Source organism: Tachypleus tridentatus, chromosome 9, assembly GCF_004210375.1.
Source record: "Tachypleus tridentatus isolate NWPU-2018 chromosome 9, ASM421037v1, whole genome shotgun sequence".
NCBI classification, from domain to species: Eukaryota; Metazoa; Arthropoda; class Merostomata; order Xiphosura; family Limulidae; genus Tachypleus; species Tachypleus tridentatus.
In genome coordinates, this window is record NC_134833.1 from 93682184 (window position 1) to 93695714 (window position 13531).

Sequence of the window (13531 nt, forward strand, 5' to 3'; positions counted from 1 at the left end):
GATAACCGCCACTTACAAGTCTAGCATGAGATCTTACGTGACCACACCTTAGCACGCGCTCCAGCACGTGCCAGGCATGAGCTTCTAGTTACGTTAACAATAGTAAAAACTGACACTTCTACAAATGAGTGCAGTGTGAATGAAGTTATTTGTAACATAAATACGTTTACGACCTTTTAGAAGCTAGTAAGGCCTAACAAAGAACTCTGCGTCCTTGTAGTTCAAACTTGATAGTGCTGTAAAAAAGATTTCATAAGTTTATGAACATATTTTTATTGTTTTAAGTCATCTTCCAAACGGTTTTAACCGTTATTTGCTATTAATAAAGTGTTCAAAGCGCGCACGATACTTATAAAATAAAACACAAAACACAAACTGTTAATCGGAAACAATTAACTTAAGCTAAAATAATTAGCACTACAATAAGTTATTTGTTTCAAGGCGAATCCTTTATACAAGGCCCGGTATGGTCCGGTATTTAAGGCGCACGGTTCGTAATCTGACAGTTGCGAGTTCGAATCCCCATCACACCACACATACTCGCCCTTTTAGCCGTGGGGGCGTTATAATGTCACGGTCAATCCAACTATTCGTTGGTAAAAGAATAGCCCAAGAGTTGGTGGTGTGTGGTGATGACTAATTGCCTTCACTCTAGTCTTACACTGCTAGCGCAGATAGCAAATTAACACTTGATACAGGTACTAGGTACAGTATCCATTTCCATAATGAACACTTCCTACAGTTATTACTGAGTAAACTTTCAAGATGAACACATGACATACTTTTTACCGAGCAAATTTAAAAGAGAACTTTTGACACATATATCTCCGAGTAAAGTTGCAAGACGAACACTTTACATGGATATTACCCATCCAATAAATATTTATCTTACTCAAACTAGAAAGATGTGTAATAACATTAATAAAACAATAGAATAATAAAATAAATGGATAGCGTTCTTATTTAAATTATAATGAACTCAGATATATCCTTATCTTTCGTATACTTAGTGAGCTACGTATTGAAGAAAAACTTCACTTTGTTTCAATGAACCACTTATAACTGTTTTTAAATTTCTTACATGCTTCAATGAAGTCATTACATTGTATTAAAATCCCGGTAAGGCAATGTTAGAATTTACGCAATACGTTAAAAATCTTTATTAAAGACAACAGGCCTCACATAACAACTTCTACATGTTTTGATGGGTCATAGTCCTACCACTACTAGGAAGACGAAAGCAACGATAAACTATTTTGTACTATTTATATATTTCTGTTTGTTTTATTTTGCATAATACAAAAACAAAACAATTTTGACTAATCAATAAGTATAAATAGTGCTGCCACCTACATATATATTGTTTTATAAGTATAGACTTCTAAAACTAAATTTCTCTAATCGCTGGACCCGAATCTCCATTCAAAATTGACTCCGAGTTCTTAACATTTATAATGGTTTTATTGTATTTTAGTTTGTATTTATCATTCAAAACATTTAATTAATTTGACATTGGTGCAATGAACACTGTGTGAAAGAGCACTGTTCGTTCAGCTAAAGTTGATTCTTTAATTTCCATTTTTTTCTATAGCCGATTTATGTCGCTTACATCTAATTTTAAAACTTATACGTGATTGACCGACATACATTAGACCGCACTTAACTCTTAATGTAATTTTATCTTCAAGACTAGCAATGAAATAATTAAGTTTAACATTGGTGAAAGCTTTACCTGATAATTAATACATTTCTTCAAGATATTATTCACTTCTGTTGAAATCGTTTCAGCAGATGGTAGAAAAGTATCTTTTCTTTTAACCTTAGTACCTTTAAGCTCGATACACTGCGAAACTTTTGATTGGTTACAAAACGTATTTTACATTCTTTCAATGAAGTTACACGAAAGTCCTCTGTGAATAGTAACTTATTTCTAGAACTTCGATTATGATATGAACTCTTTCTTACATAAACAAATATTTGAAGCTCAATATACATTTGTTTGTTTTAGCTTTTTATATTCACTGTCATTCAGGATTTTGAGGATTCAAATGTTTGAAAAGAAATGAAAATTCCGAGAAAAGGGTTTTATGCAGTAGTAAATTGTACAGTTTAAAAATATACAGACAAAGGGAAAATCGAATTAATGTCTACTAATACACTCCTTTCACACAATGAGAAGTAAATTTGAGCTTTAGAGAGCAAATAAATATTAAAATAAATGAAAAAAATCACAATCAAACTGTATAATGTGGTATTATCGCAAAGAAAAAGACATTTATTTAGAGATATATAGTTACTGGATACAAGTAGGTCCTTGTACAAAGTCAACGGCCAGAGATTGTCACCAGAGTTTGTCGAGAATTCTTTTTATTCTGCTGGAAGAAAGTTCATCAAAGCGTGAGCTATTAGTATACACAGGAGAAGAGAGATGTGCTTCCTAGCCTAGCCCAGTCGTGTGGAAAGAATTTTCTTTCCTATTGACTCAATTCCCGTCTTTAAAATTCTCCGCTTTTCATCTCATGCTCGTTATGAAAGCTCAGTGTCAGAGATAGTCTATTACCAGATCTTTACCGGATTTCTTAAAGAAAATCAATCCCATAAGGATTTAACTTTCTTCTTACAACTAACTTTGTTTGAAAGTGCAGTTCTAAGGGTTAGGAACAAAAGAAAAACTACTACAACTAATATTTCATCGTTTGATTTGTTAATAAAACAGAAAGGTCCATCTATCTATTTGAATCAGTATTATAGAATTCACATAGTGAATCCTTTAGATTGTGTATTTTTTATGCTTGTTTTAAGACATTAGACTGCAGTATAACCATATCTTTGTACGTAATACGTTGAACTTTTAGGTAAGCATAGGTGACTTAGATTTTGGAATGCAGGACAACTAAACCTGTTTCAAGATATTAGCCTGTAGAATAACCACATCTGTCGTAATATATTAAAAAGTTAGAAAAACATACAGGCATCTTAAATTATTGGACTGTAAGATGCTTTATTATAATGTACTCACATCTATATTACGATATTGGACTGCAAAGTAATAACGTAACCACTTCTACATCAAGATACTGAACTATCAGATGACTACAACCGTCTTAAGATATAGGACTGTAAAATGAACATTTATATCTTAAGTAAATGAGACGAAGTTAACTGCATTTGTCTTAACATATTGGGTTGAAAACTAATGACACATGTTTTAAGACGCTACAATGAGAGATAACATCTTTCTTAAGATGTTGAACTGAAAAATAATCTCGGAATTACTCTTGTCTTAAAATACTCAGATATAAAATCACCAGAAATGTCTTAAGAAATATGACTATAAACTATATGACAAGATATGAGACTTTAAAGTCACTGCATATATCTTAAGCTAATAAAATGAAGAAAATTATATATATGTCTTAAGATGTTGGAATAATAGCGAACCACACCCGCCTTAACATATTGAACTGCAAGACAACAGGCATATGTCTTAGAATATTAGAATGTAAGAAAATAATATGATTTTTAAGACACTGGACTATAAAATAATTACACAACCACAGCTGTATTAAGATATTGGACTGTTAGATAATTACATAACAACGTCTGTTTTAAGTTATTAGACTATAGGTAAGCACATCTGTTTTAAGATATTGAGCTATAAGTTGGCAGTATTTATCTTAGAATATTCTACTAAAAGATAAGGATATTTTTCAAAATGTTAGACTACAGAATAACCCTATTTAACCTGAAGTGTTATAGTGTAACATAATTGCACGTGTCTTAAGATGTCGTATTGCAAGAAAATCACACCTTTCTTAAGATATTGTAACGCAAGATAACCACATCTGTCTTAAGGTGTTAGACTGCAAAATAACTACACCTATCTGCGGATGTTGTACTATAAGATAACCACATCTGTTTTAGTGTATTATATTGTAAGATAACCGTATCTCTCTCAGTATATTATATTGTAAGATAATCGTATCTGTCTAAAGATGTTGACTGGAATGTAACCACTTCTATCTTTAGATATTGTACAAATCTCAAATAAGATAACTACATCTATCAGTATAAATTAACAGTATGATATTACTAAATTTCGTTAGATAAAAAAAATAATTAAATTCAATCAACTAGAAAAATATCGATGACTTGTTTGTTTTGTTTATACTTAAGCACAAGGCTGTACAAAGGGTTATCTGTGCTCTTTCCCCCATGGGTATCGAAAACTGATTCCTAAAGGTATAAGTTCGCAGGCATATCTGTGTGTCAGTTGATAGGGGTGAATATACTGACGATATTACAAATAAAATGTATTTAAGGTGATCACCATAAACTAATTCAGCGGTTGGCGTTTTCTCAAAAAATATTTTAATTAGTGGATGGGAGTTAATTATTTTCCATTTTTAAGCAATACTTCTTGTAGTAAACCTAACGTTTATCAGTTTATTTAAAACCCATTTAAATAGTCGTGCAGTTTACAATCATGGAATTGAATACCGGCTTGTAAACAGTTACAAAACATTGAAAGATCCAGTGGAACTTTTCTTATCATCAGTCAATGACTCTTCTTTGGTGTTGAAGCATCAGAAATTTATAATACATCCTGATACTAAAACAACATTTGAATGTTCACTGACGCTGAAACGTCGGAACTTTCCAACTTTCCTGATTCTGTGCTAATAAAACTTTTCCACTGCGCTTGATACTGAAGCAACGTTTCACCACTTTTTGATTTTGAAATTACGAAACTTTTCAACTATTTTTCATGATAAAAAAAACGGAATCTTCTGACTCTTACTGTTACTGAACTAAATGAACTTCTTATCTCTTCCCGATGTTAAAGCAACAAAACTGTTTATCTATCTCTGGATCTGAAAATACAGTTTTTTAAAACTATTACTGATCTTGAACCAACAGGGCATTATAACTATTGCTAATACTGCACTAGCAGAACTTTTCAGAAGTTTCTGATGTTGAAACAATAACTAGAAATTTCCAACTCAGCCTGACCTGAAACAACTTTTCAACACTTCTCGATTCTGAAACAATATAACTTACCATGTCTTTCTGACGAAGCAGGAACAAAACTTTGTAAGTATTATTGGTGTTGAAACAGCGTAAGTTTTCAATACTTCCTGATACTTGTTTGTTTGTTTTGGAATTTCGCACAAAGCTACTCGAGGGCTATCTGTGCTAGCCGTCCCTAATTTTGCAGTGTAAGACTAGAGGGAAGGCAGCTAGTCATCACCACCTACCGCCAACTCTTGGACTACTCTTTTACCAACGAATAGTGGGATTGACCGTCACATTATAACGTCCCCACGGCTGAAAGGGCGAGCATGTTTGGCGCGACAGGGATGCAAACTCGCGACCCTCAGATTACGAGTCGCACGCCTTAACTTCCTGATACTGAAACAACATCTTTCCAAATACTACCTGTACAAAAAACAACAACACATATCAAACTATCTAACTGAATGTCACCTATAGACATGTTAGAAGAATATAGTAGCAATGCAAAAACTCTAAATAAATAACAAAATCTGTTGCATTATTCAGTACTTCTGAACACTGGAGTGTGACTGTCTTTTGTTTCTGGATAGATCTATGCACTCAGTAAAAACAGTAGAATCATTGATGTTTTAAGTTAAAAGAAATAAACTGTCAAAAGTGGTATGAATATTGTTGTCCTGTTTAAGAGACAAGCATAACTGTAAAGAAGTAAGGACTGGTACAAAAGAGAATTCTACTGGTAACTATTAATCTGAACTGGTACATTGTGGTACATATATTAATATTTATTTAAGATTATGTGTTGATACGCTTGATGGTGACTTGTTCTCCAGATTAAAACTAGTAGCTTAAGGGTAGAGGAGGTAGAAATATTAACATTCAGGAATAGCATAGTGTTGTTTTTATTTGTTTTTTGAAATTCGCGCAAAGCTACTCAAGGGCTGTCTGCGCTAGCCGTCCCTAATTTAGCAGTGTAAGACTAGAGGTAAGGCAGCGAGTCATCACCACCCACCGCCAACTCTTAGGCTACTCTTTTACCAACGAATAGTGGGATTGACTGTAACATTATAACGCCCCAACGGCTGAAAGGACGAGCATGTTTAGTGCGACGGGAATGCGAACCCGCGACCCTCAGATTACGAGATGCACGTTTTAACACCCTTGGCCATGCCGGGCCATAGCATAGTGACACAGTTTCATTGTTAATAGCTTCTCCTAACAGATGGGACTCAAATCTCATTTTGGGATGGACCTTATAGTCAATTAAACATAAAAATAATAATCAAAAGAAAAGGTGCTAATATATAATCAGAATCTTTGTTATGTACAAAAAGAGCCAAGCTAGAATAAAGAGGTGAAACATATAACAATGTGGGACTAAAGAAATCCACAGTATATAAAAAGGTATATAAAGATATAATGTAAAAGTTAAAAAAATAGGGAGAAATTGACGAACACTTCGTCCACTTTTATATATGTGTGTGTGTGTGTGTGTGTGTTTTCTTATAACAAAGCCACATCTGGCTATCTGCGGAGTCACCTGAGGGGAATCGAATCCTTCATTGTAGCGTTGTAAATCCGTAGATTTACCACTGTACTAGCGGGTGGTTTTTATATTTCATTTGAAATGAGTAGCAACAAAAATATAAAACGGTAACAAAATTTTCCAGTTTTGTGCTTAACTTACCCATTTTTACATTACGACCTTACAGACTAAACCTTTTGGATATCATATCCCTATGTGTGGCTGAACCAGTTTTCTTTTAACTTAATTGTTATTTTACATGTAACATGTACAGTTTTTCGATCAGATGTCAATATTATATGTATAAAATAATAACACTATGTAATACCTGAGAAAGAAAAACACAGTTTACTGAAGTCTACCTACATAACAATTAATTCTGTTTTATACTAGTGAACCTACAGCCTACATTCACATGATGTACTTTTATGATGTAAAGCTAATGCTTGAACTTCAATTTTACACTCTTTCAGTTTAATAATCATTGTCGCTGTTACGCTATTTTAATTTCTTTAATCAAGTTAAGAACAGTAATTAGTAAGTCTGCTTATTTTCGTGCTTTAGTGTAAATTAATGCCACGTTTGAAGTCTGCTTTTGGGGAAACCCCGTAAAAGAGTTTCCGCGAAATATCTAAGTTCTCTAAGTGGTTCGTGAACAATTTTACTTTGTGCAACCCTTGGGGCTGCGACGATTGTTGGTAATAGGTAGAAGTTGGTGAGTCCAAAAGTTTAGGAAAAGGGGTCTTCGGGAAATATCGGGGTTTCTTAAAGGGTGGGACGAAAAAAAAATTGTGCAAATCTCTGGACAGAGATAATTCATTTGTTATCCCTTAAACATTAGTGAGGTTAGCGGTTTAGGAAAAGTTACGTGAACACACACATAAACACTGAATCTTATTACATAGATTTTATAACTGTTACTTGACTGGTATGAACAGACACTTAGTTTATTAACGTGTTTATGAATGCTACTACTCCTCTACAGGATTCAAAGCCTTTCATGGTTCACAGAAGCCCCAGTGTACCAATCAGACTTCTCCTTGACATTCAGTTAATTCTTTAGCTAACCCGGAAGGCGGGTAGGGGGGATAGATCGTACCCGAAAATATGCGAAACGAAATCAAGACGTTCACCTGTGTTACCCAAGCACGTACATCGTGTTTGGTTTCACTATATTGTAGCTTGGAATATGAATACACTTTCAAACAGGAAGCCTCTAGGATGTTTTGCGAAGGCATGAACATAGAATATCAGATTCAGGCTTAGCGGTTCTAAAACCCACTGTTAGACCCTTATCATGATAAAATTAAAGCTTTTATCTTCATCGCAAAATAGTTGTATAGATCATAGTTCTGTATAATTAAAGATTCTCTATCCAACGGAAAGCAGTTGCATAGATTTCACAGCTCTGTGCAATTAAAGTCTGTATACACAACAAAAAGCTGTTATATATATTTAACAGTTTCCTCTAATTTAAATATTTCCCAAACCAACAAAAAGTAGTTGCACAGATTTCACAGTCTAAAATAATTGCAATATATTTTTACAGTTTAGTTTAATAATTAATTGCTTGTAAATAATCACAAAACTACACAATGGGATATCTGTGGTCTGTCCACCACGGGTATCAAAACTAGGTTTCTGGTGTTGTAAGTCTGCAAACGTAGGCTCGTTTTCTGCTTGATCTCAATTTTTATTTTATATTTTAAAAACATATCCACCTTCAGGGGACGACTTGTCGTTCTTAAAAATCTCCATATGAACCTGACCCCGACTAAGCTCTCTTTATTAATTTTCCTAGGCCTATTGGTACAGTTGTTATCACATTAATTTTATTATACATTTTCTACTAAAACAGCAGAGAGAACTTTTCAATCAGTGACACAGGCTTGCAAATCATAGACTATCACTCATCCATAAGATCTGTTTTAAGCTCGTTGATCGCCAAGTCTTCATTTAATGACGTCAAAGATGAAATCTTTTTTTTTTACATGAAAAAGAATTTATCTTTCTCTCTAATATTTAGGTTTGAGTTTCATTTCAAATGAGAAGTTTGCGAAAAGCAGTTAAATCTGGTTGATGGTGTAATCTCAATTTTTGTTTGGGTCCTACTTCTCTATATATCCATGGGTGTTCGCAAAGAGGGTGAAGAGACACTTACCCTTTGATTATCAGTTCTATATTCTCCTATTCATAGCTTTGATATCTTTTTGTCATCTTACTTGGATAAGTTTTACAATATACATGCACTGTTGCTTGTATCCCAGTTTCTCCTGTCGTACTAGTTGTTTAGGTCAAAGTCTACCGGTTTGAAATACCAATAAAATTGCCGAAAGTGAGGAAACATTGTTCTGTCAAATTTTGTTTTCTTTAGACTTTAAAATTAATGTAAATATTGTCTTAAAAATTATATAACTAGGAAATAAAAACATTTTAGAGCAATTTATAAGTATTTATTCGTACTTGATTTTGTAGTTCTGGTAAAACTACTAGTACTATCTGCCACCACTCAAATTTTTAGTTACTGACCAGAGGGAAAACAACTGATCAGTATCACTCTTACATCAATTATATACTCAAAGGGATTGACTGTAAATCTTATAACACGCTAATATTTAGGTTTCAATACTTTGAAGCATGGATTATAAATTTTCAAGTTTAAGAAATTTTTTACATAGTTTTCTTATTACGGTACAATAAAAATAATCTGATCAGTTTGTCCCCCCATGTTAAACTAAACTGAACTGGCACATTAGTGGCTAAGCGGTTAGCTTGAAGGCTTATAACGTCAAGTCACAATTCGATCATCCAGCAACGGTGGTCAGAGAACAGATAGATTGATTTGTAGCTTTGTGTTTAAACCCAAATAATGAAATAAACTTATATGGATTAATGAAGGAGTATAATCTGAGAATGTTTCGCATTTCAGTGTTATTCATTCAGTCATTAAAATTTGTCACTAAAGCTCTACATACAGTTTGATCTGACAATTTTTTTCTCATATAGGAACAATAGTGAAACCATTACTAGTTTCATTTCTCTTGACCGATTAGTTTGAATAAAGATTCCGTAGTGGCTATATCTGGTTTTTCATTCTTTTCTCCAAAACCACCGAAGCGTATTTAAGCACTGATTCATAAGTTCCGCGGTAAGCAGTCACGAATCGCGCGGATATTCCCGCCATCTTCCGGAAGCACGCACCACTGCAACACGCGACAACGTAAGAGCTCGTCATCAGAGATGTCAAGAGGGCGCGCCATTGTTGGCATAGTATCTCGTGCACACTTTTCCTGCTTCTTTTATGCGCAGAAACACGAGATACAGAACACGTGTTAAAGTTCGATATGGGTTGAAAAGAATCATTTCAAGAATTTCCTTCGGAATGAAATCTCAACAATATATAAACGAATAGCCGCAGCGACCTATCTCACAAGAATTATTGTAAAATAAATAGCTGTTGGCAGAGATCCAAAAAGCGGCCACTGAATGTCTCAGAAAAAGCATCACTCTAGCTTCTTCATTTAAAAACTGTTTACCAACACATTTTGTTTTTCTGTTTATAAAAGACTTTCTTTAATGTATAAAAAAAAAATTAATGGTCTGCCATGGCCAGGTGGTTAAGGTGCTCGACTCGTTTTCCGAGGGTCTCAGTTTCGAATTCTCATCCCACCAAACATGCTCGTCCTTTCAGCCGTCGAGAGCATTATAATGTAACAGTCAATTCCACTGTTTGTTGGTAAAAAAGTAGCCCAAGAGGTGGCGATGGGTGGTGACGACTACCTAGCTTCCCTCTAGTCTTATACTGCTAAATTAGAAATGGCTAGCGCAGATAGCCCTCATGTAGCTTTGCGCGAAACTCAAAAACAAACAAACACAAATTAATAAAACAAGTGATTGTGAAAACAATCTCACGTTGATCATCTTGTCAGAAGTTTACTTGAGTGGTAACTTTCAAGGAAACCATTCTACTTTGCTCGTGTCGCCAAAAGTTTACTGTCAGCTATAACTCTGAGCAAACCGTACTGTAAAAAGGGAATAAAAATATTATTTGAAGTTGCTAGACAATTCTCTTATGATTTACATTCATAACATGCCTATAAGCATATATATACCTTACTATTTCTAGGTAACACAAGAAATGCAAGTTATGTTGCTTTACAGCTCTTCAAACTTTTGTAAAAGGTTTACATTTTGAAGTATGTGCGAGGTTTAATTGCAAGAGAAGGTTAAAAAAATTATTTAATGAGAACAAAGTTAAGTAAGACACACACATGTGCAAATACATGTTTATTTGTTTATGTACAGAGGTTGGCTTTTAATAAGAACGGCTGTTTTTTCCTAGCCTTCGACCACTCATGATATGTATAGCGCCATCTGTTGGCTTATATTTAATGGTAATGAAAGATATATATACCTACATGTATATGAATGGGGAATGAACCACCTCTTTATTACTAGAAGTGTATTGGATATTGCAATGGTTTCTATAATTCAATTTTAGTAGTTTCTTCTGATTTTTTTAATACACCATTCCTGACTTTAGAAAGGTCTTTTAAATCTAACATTTTTAATAAATTTTATGATACAATGTTTCTCATTAAACGCTTCGGAGCTAATTAATTTTTTCATTTTGTCAGTAAATGCTTAATATAAAAAAACTTCAAGTAATAATTTTGGAAGTTATTTTTATTTTGAATTTCGAGCAAAGGAATATTTGCGTTAGCCGTCCCTAATTTTGCAGTGTAAGATTTTGTTTTGTGTTTGTTTTGGAATTTCGCACAAAGCTACTCGAGGGCTATCTGTGCTAATTTAGCAGTGTAAGACTAGAGGGAAGGCAGCTAGTCATCACCACCCACCACCAACTCTTGGGCTACTCTTTCATCAACAAATAGTGAGACTAACCGTCACATTATAACGTCCCCACGGCTGAAAAGGGGAGCGAGTTTAGTGTAAAGGGGATTTGAACACGAAACACTCGGATTATAAGTCGAGTGTCTTAACAACTTGGCCATGAGGGTCTTTAGTTTGGATGTAAAGTATTTGAGACTACAATTAATATAACGTCACAAAAACACTTAATAGGTGGGAAATACCAACTTATAGTTATAACTTTTCATAATGGAAACATTGACAATATAATGAAAACAATAGCGGTTAACCCTCATCGACACATCTCCATCTATCGAAAACTCTAGCTCTTAAGAGTGTATTTAATTTTAAGGCTTGTTACCATGAAGGGATTAGAGTTTTCATCCTCTAGAAAATTTGGCCTTATTAAGAAAAGTGTCACTGATTTTTGGAAAAGTTAACGTGGACTCTCAGTCTTAAATCTGAACGAATAGAAGTTTTTGGTTTATCAAAATATCTTTAGTTTATCAAACTGTAATTTCTAGTTAACACCATTTTTAATTCTTAATACATCGACATATTGCTGTCTGTGTTTTCTTTTAGCAAAGCCACATCGGACTATCTGTTGAGCCCATCGAGGAGAATAGAACTCTTGATGTGAGTCTGTAGATTTACCGTTGTACTAGCAGGAGCTGACCTATTACTGGACATTATACATGGCTGTAAATACATATAGGCTATTTCATGTATTGTATAGGTTTCACAGTCTTTAAACACAAAAATTACAAGCATTTATTGTCGTAATAATCTTAATAAAGTACTTAAATTGAGTTTTGGTAATTAAAATCTAGTAAAAATAAATAAAAACATTCTTTTTTTTTTAAATTCACATTACATTTCATCTCAAATATAGCTCTTGTAAAATAATTTAACTTTATTTTATATATTTAGACTACTATTACACCACTGATGATTCTAATGTTCAAAGTAAGGTCTTCGTGCCATCTTCTACCAAAATGGCGGAAGCCATTGAAAATCTGCCTGCTTTCACGTGACTGACATTTCCTACAGAGTATGGTTCTATTGCCTTTCTACATAACAAGAAAAGCAGTCATGTAGTTAGCGGATAATCCAATTCAGGTAAGTTCGTCAGCCGTAGACCCTCGAAAAATAACTCGGCTGAAAATGTCGGACTCGATTATGCGGTGTCTTCCACTTTCAAGTGTCCAATTAGGCAGAGTAATATTTCTACGGTTGGCCGAACACACCCTCTTGACGTGGTTTTTACCTTATCAGAGTAAAGGAGGGCGGCGTGTTTTCTAACTCTCTGGGCTCCAGTAATTGTCTCTACATATGGCAGTAAGTCACAACCTTAGCTTTAAAAGTGAGCGAAATAAAGAACTATACTTCCAAACCTAACTAGAAGACCAGACCAGAAAATACGATTATTTCCACCTTATTTTCATTTATAGCAAATTAAGTCAGCACAATGTTCAGGATTTTAACTTCCTTTCCCTTTAGTTTCAGCTCTTTACTTCCTTATATATATTTAAAATATTGGATATAAGATATTGATCACACCTTCACTCATTGGTTTGCAAAGAAACTATATAAAATAGATTCGTAGAAAAAATAAAACTTTCAAGTGTTTCTTCATACATTGTGAGTCAATCTTGCTTTTTCAACAAAGGTTACATTATATATAAAATATTTTACAGATACGATGAGGAATGGAATTCCCATAAATCTTAAAAACTCAGTAAAAAGTAGTAAATCACATCTATATAAATATATATATTTATAGATAAAGCATAAAAATCTGCCTGTCTGTTTGTCTTTCCGTTATTTAACCAGGACAACCTCCATTAAATTTTGTGGGATGATAGTTTGGAATAGTTGGCACGCTAGTAGGGTTCGCAACCCCTCCACCCACATTATTGCTATTATTCATCGTTTATTTTTTCTTTATGTAAGTGAACGTCAACTAAATCCATAGATGACGCTACACCCGTTTAAAATGTTCTACAACGGCATACAAATTATGTGAAAGTTACCATGGTATTCTAAATCTTGTTTCCAGCATTGTAGTCCACTGAACCTCGGAGGGGTATCACGATTTTAGTGTTATTTATCTAGCATCCA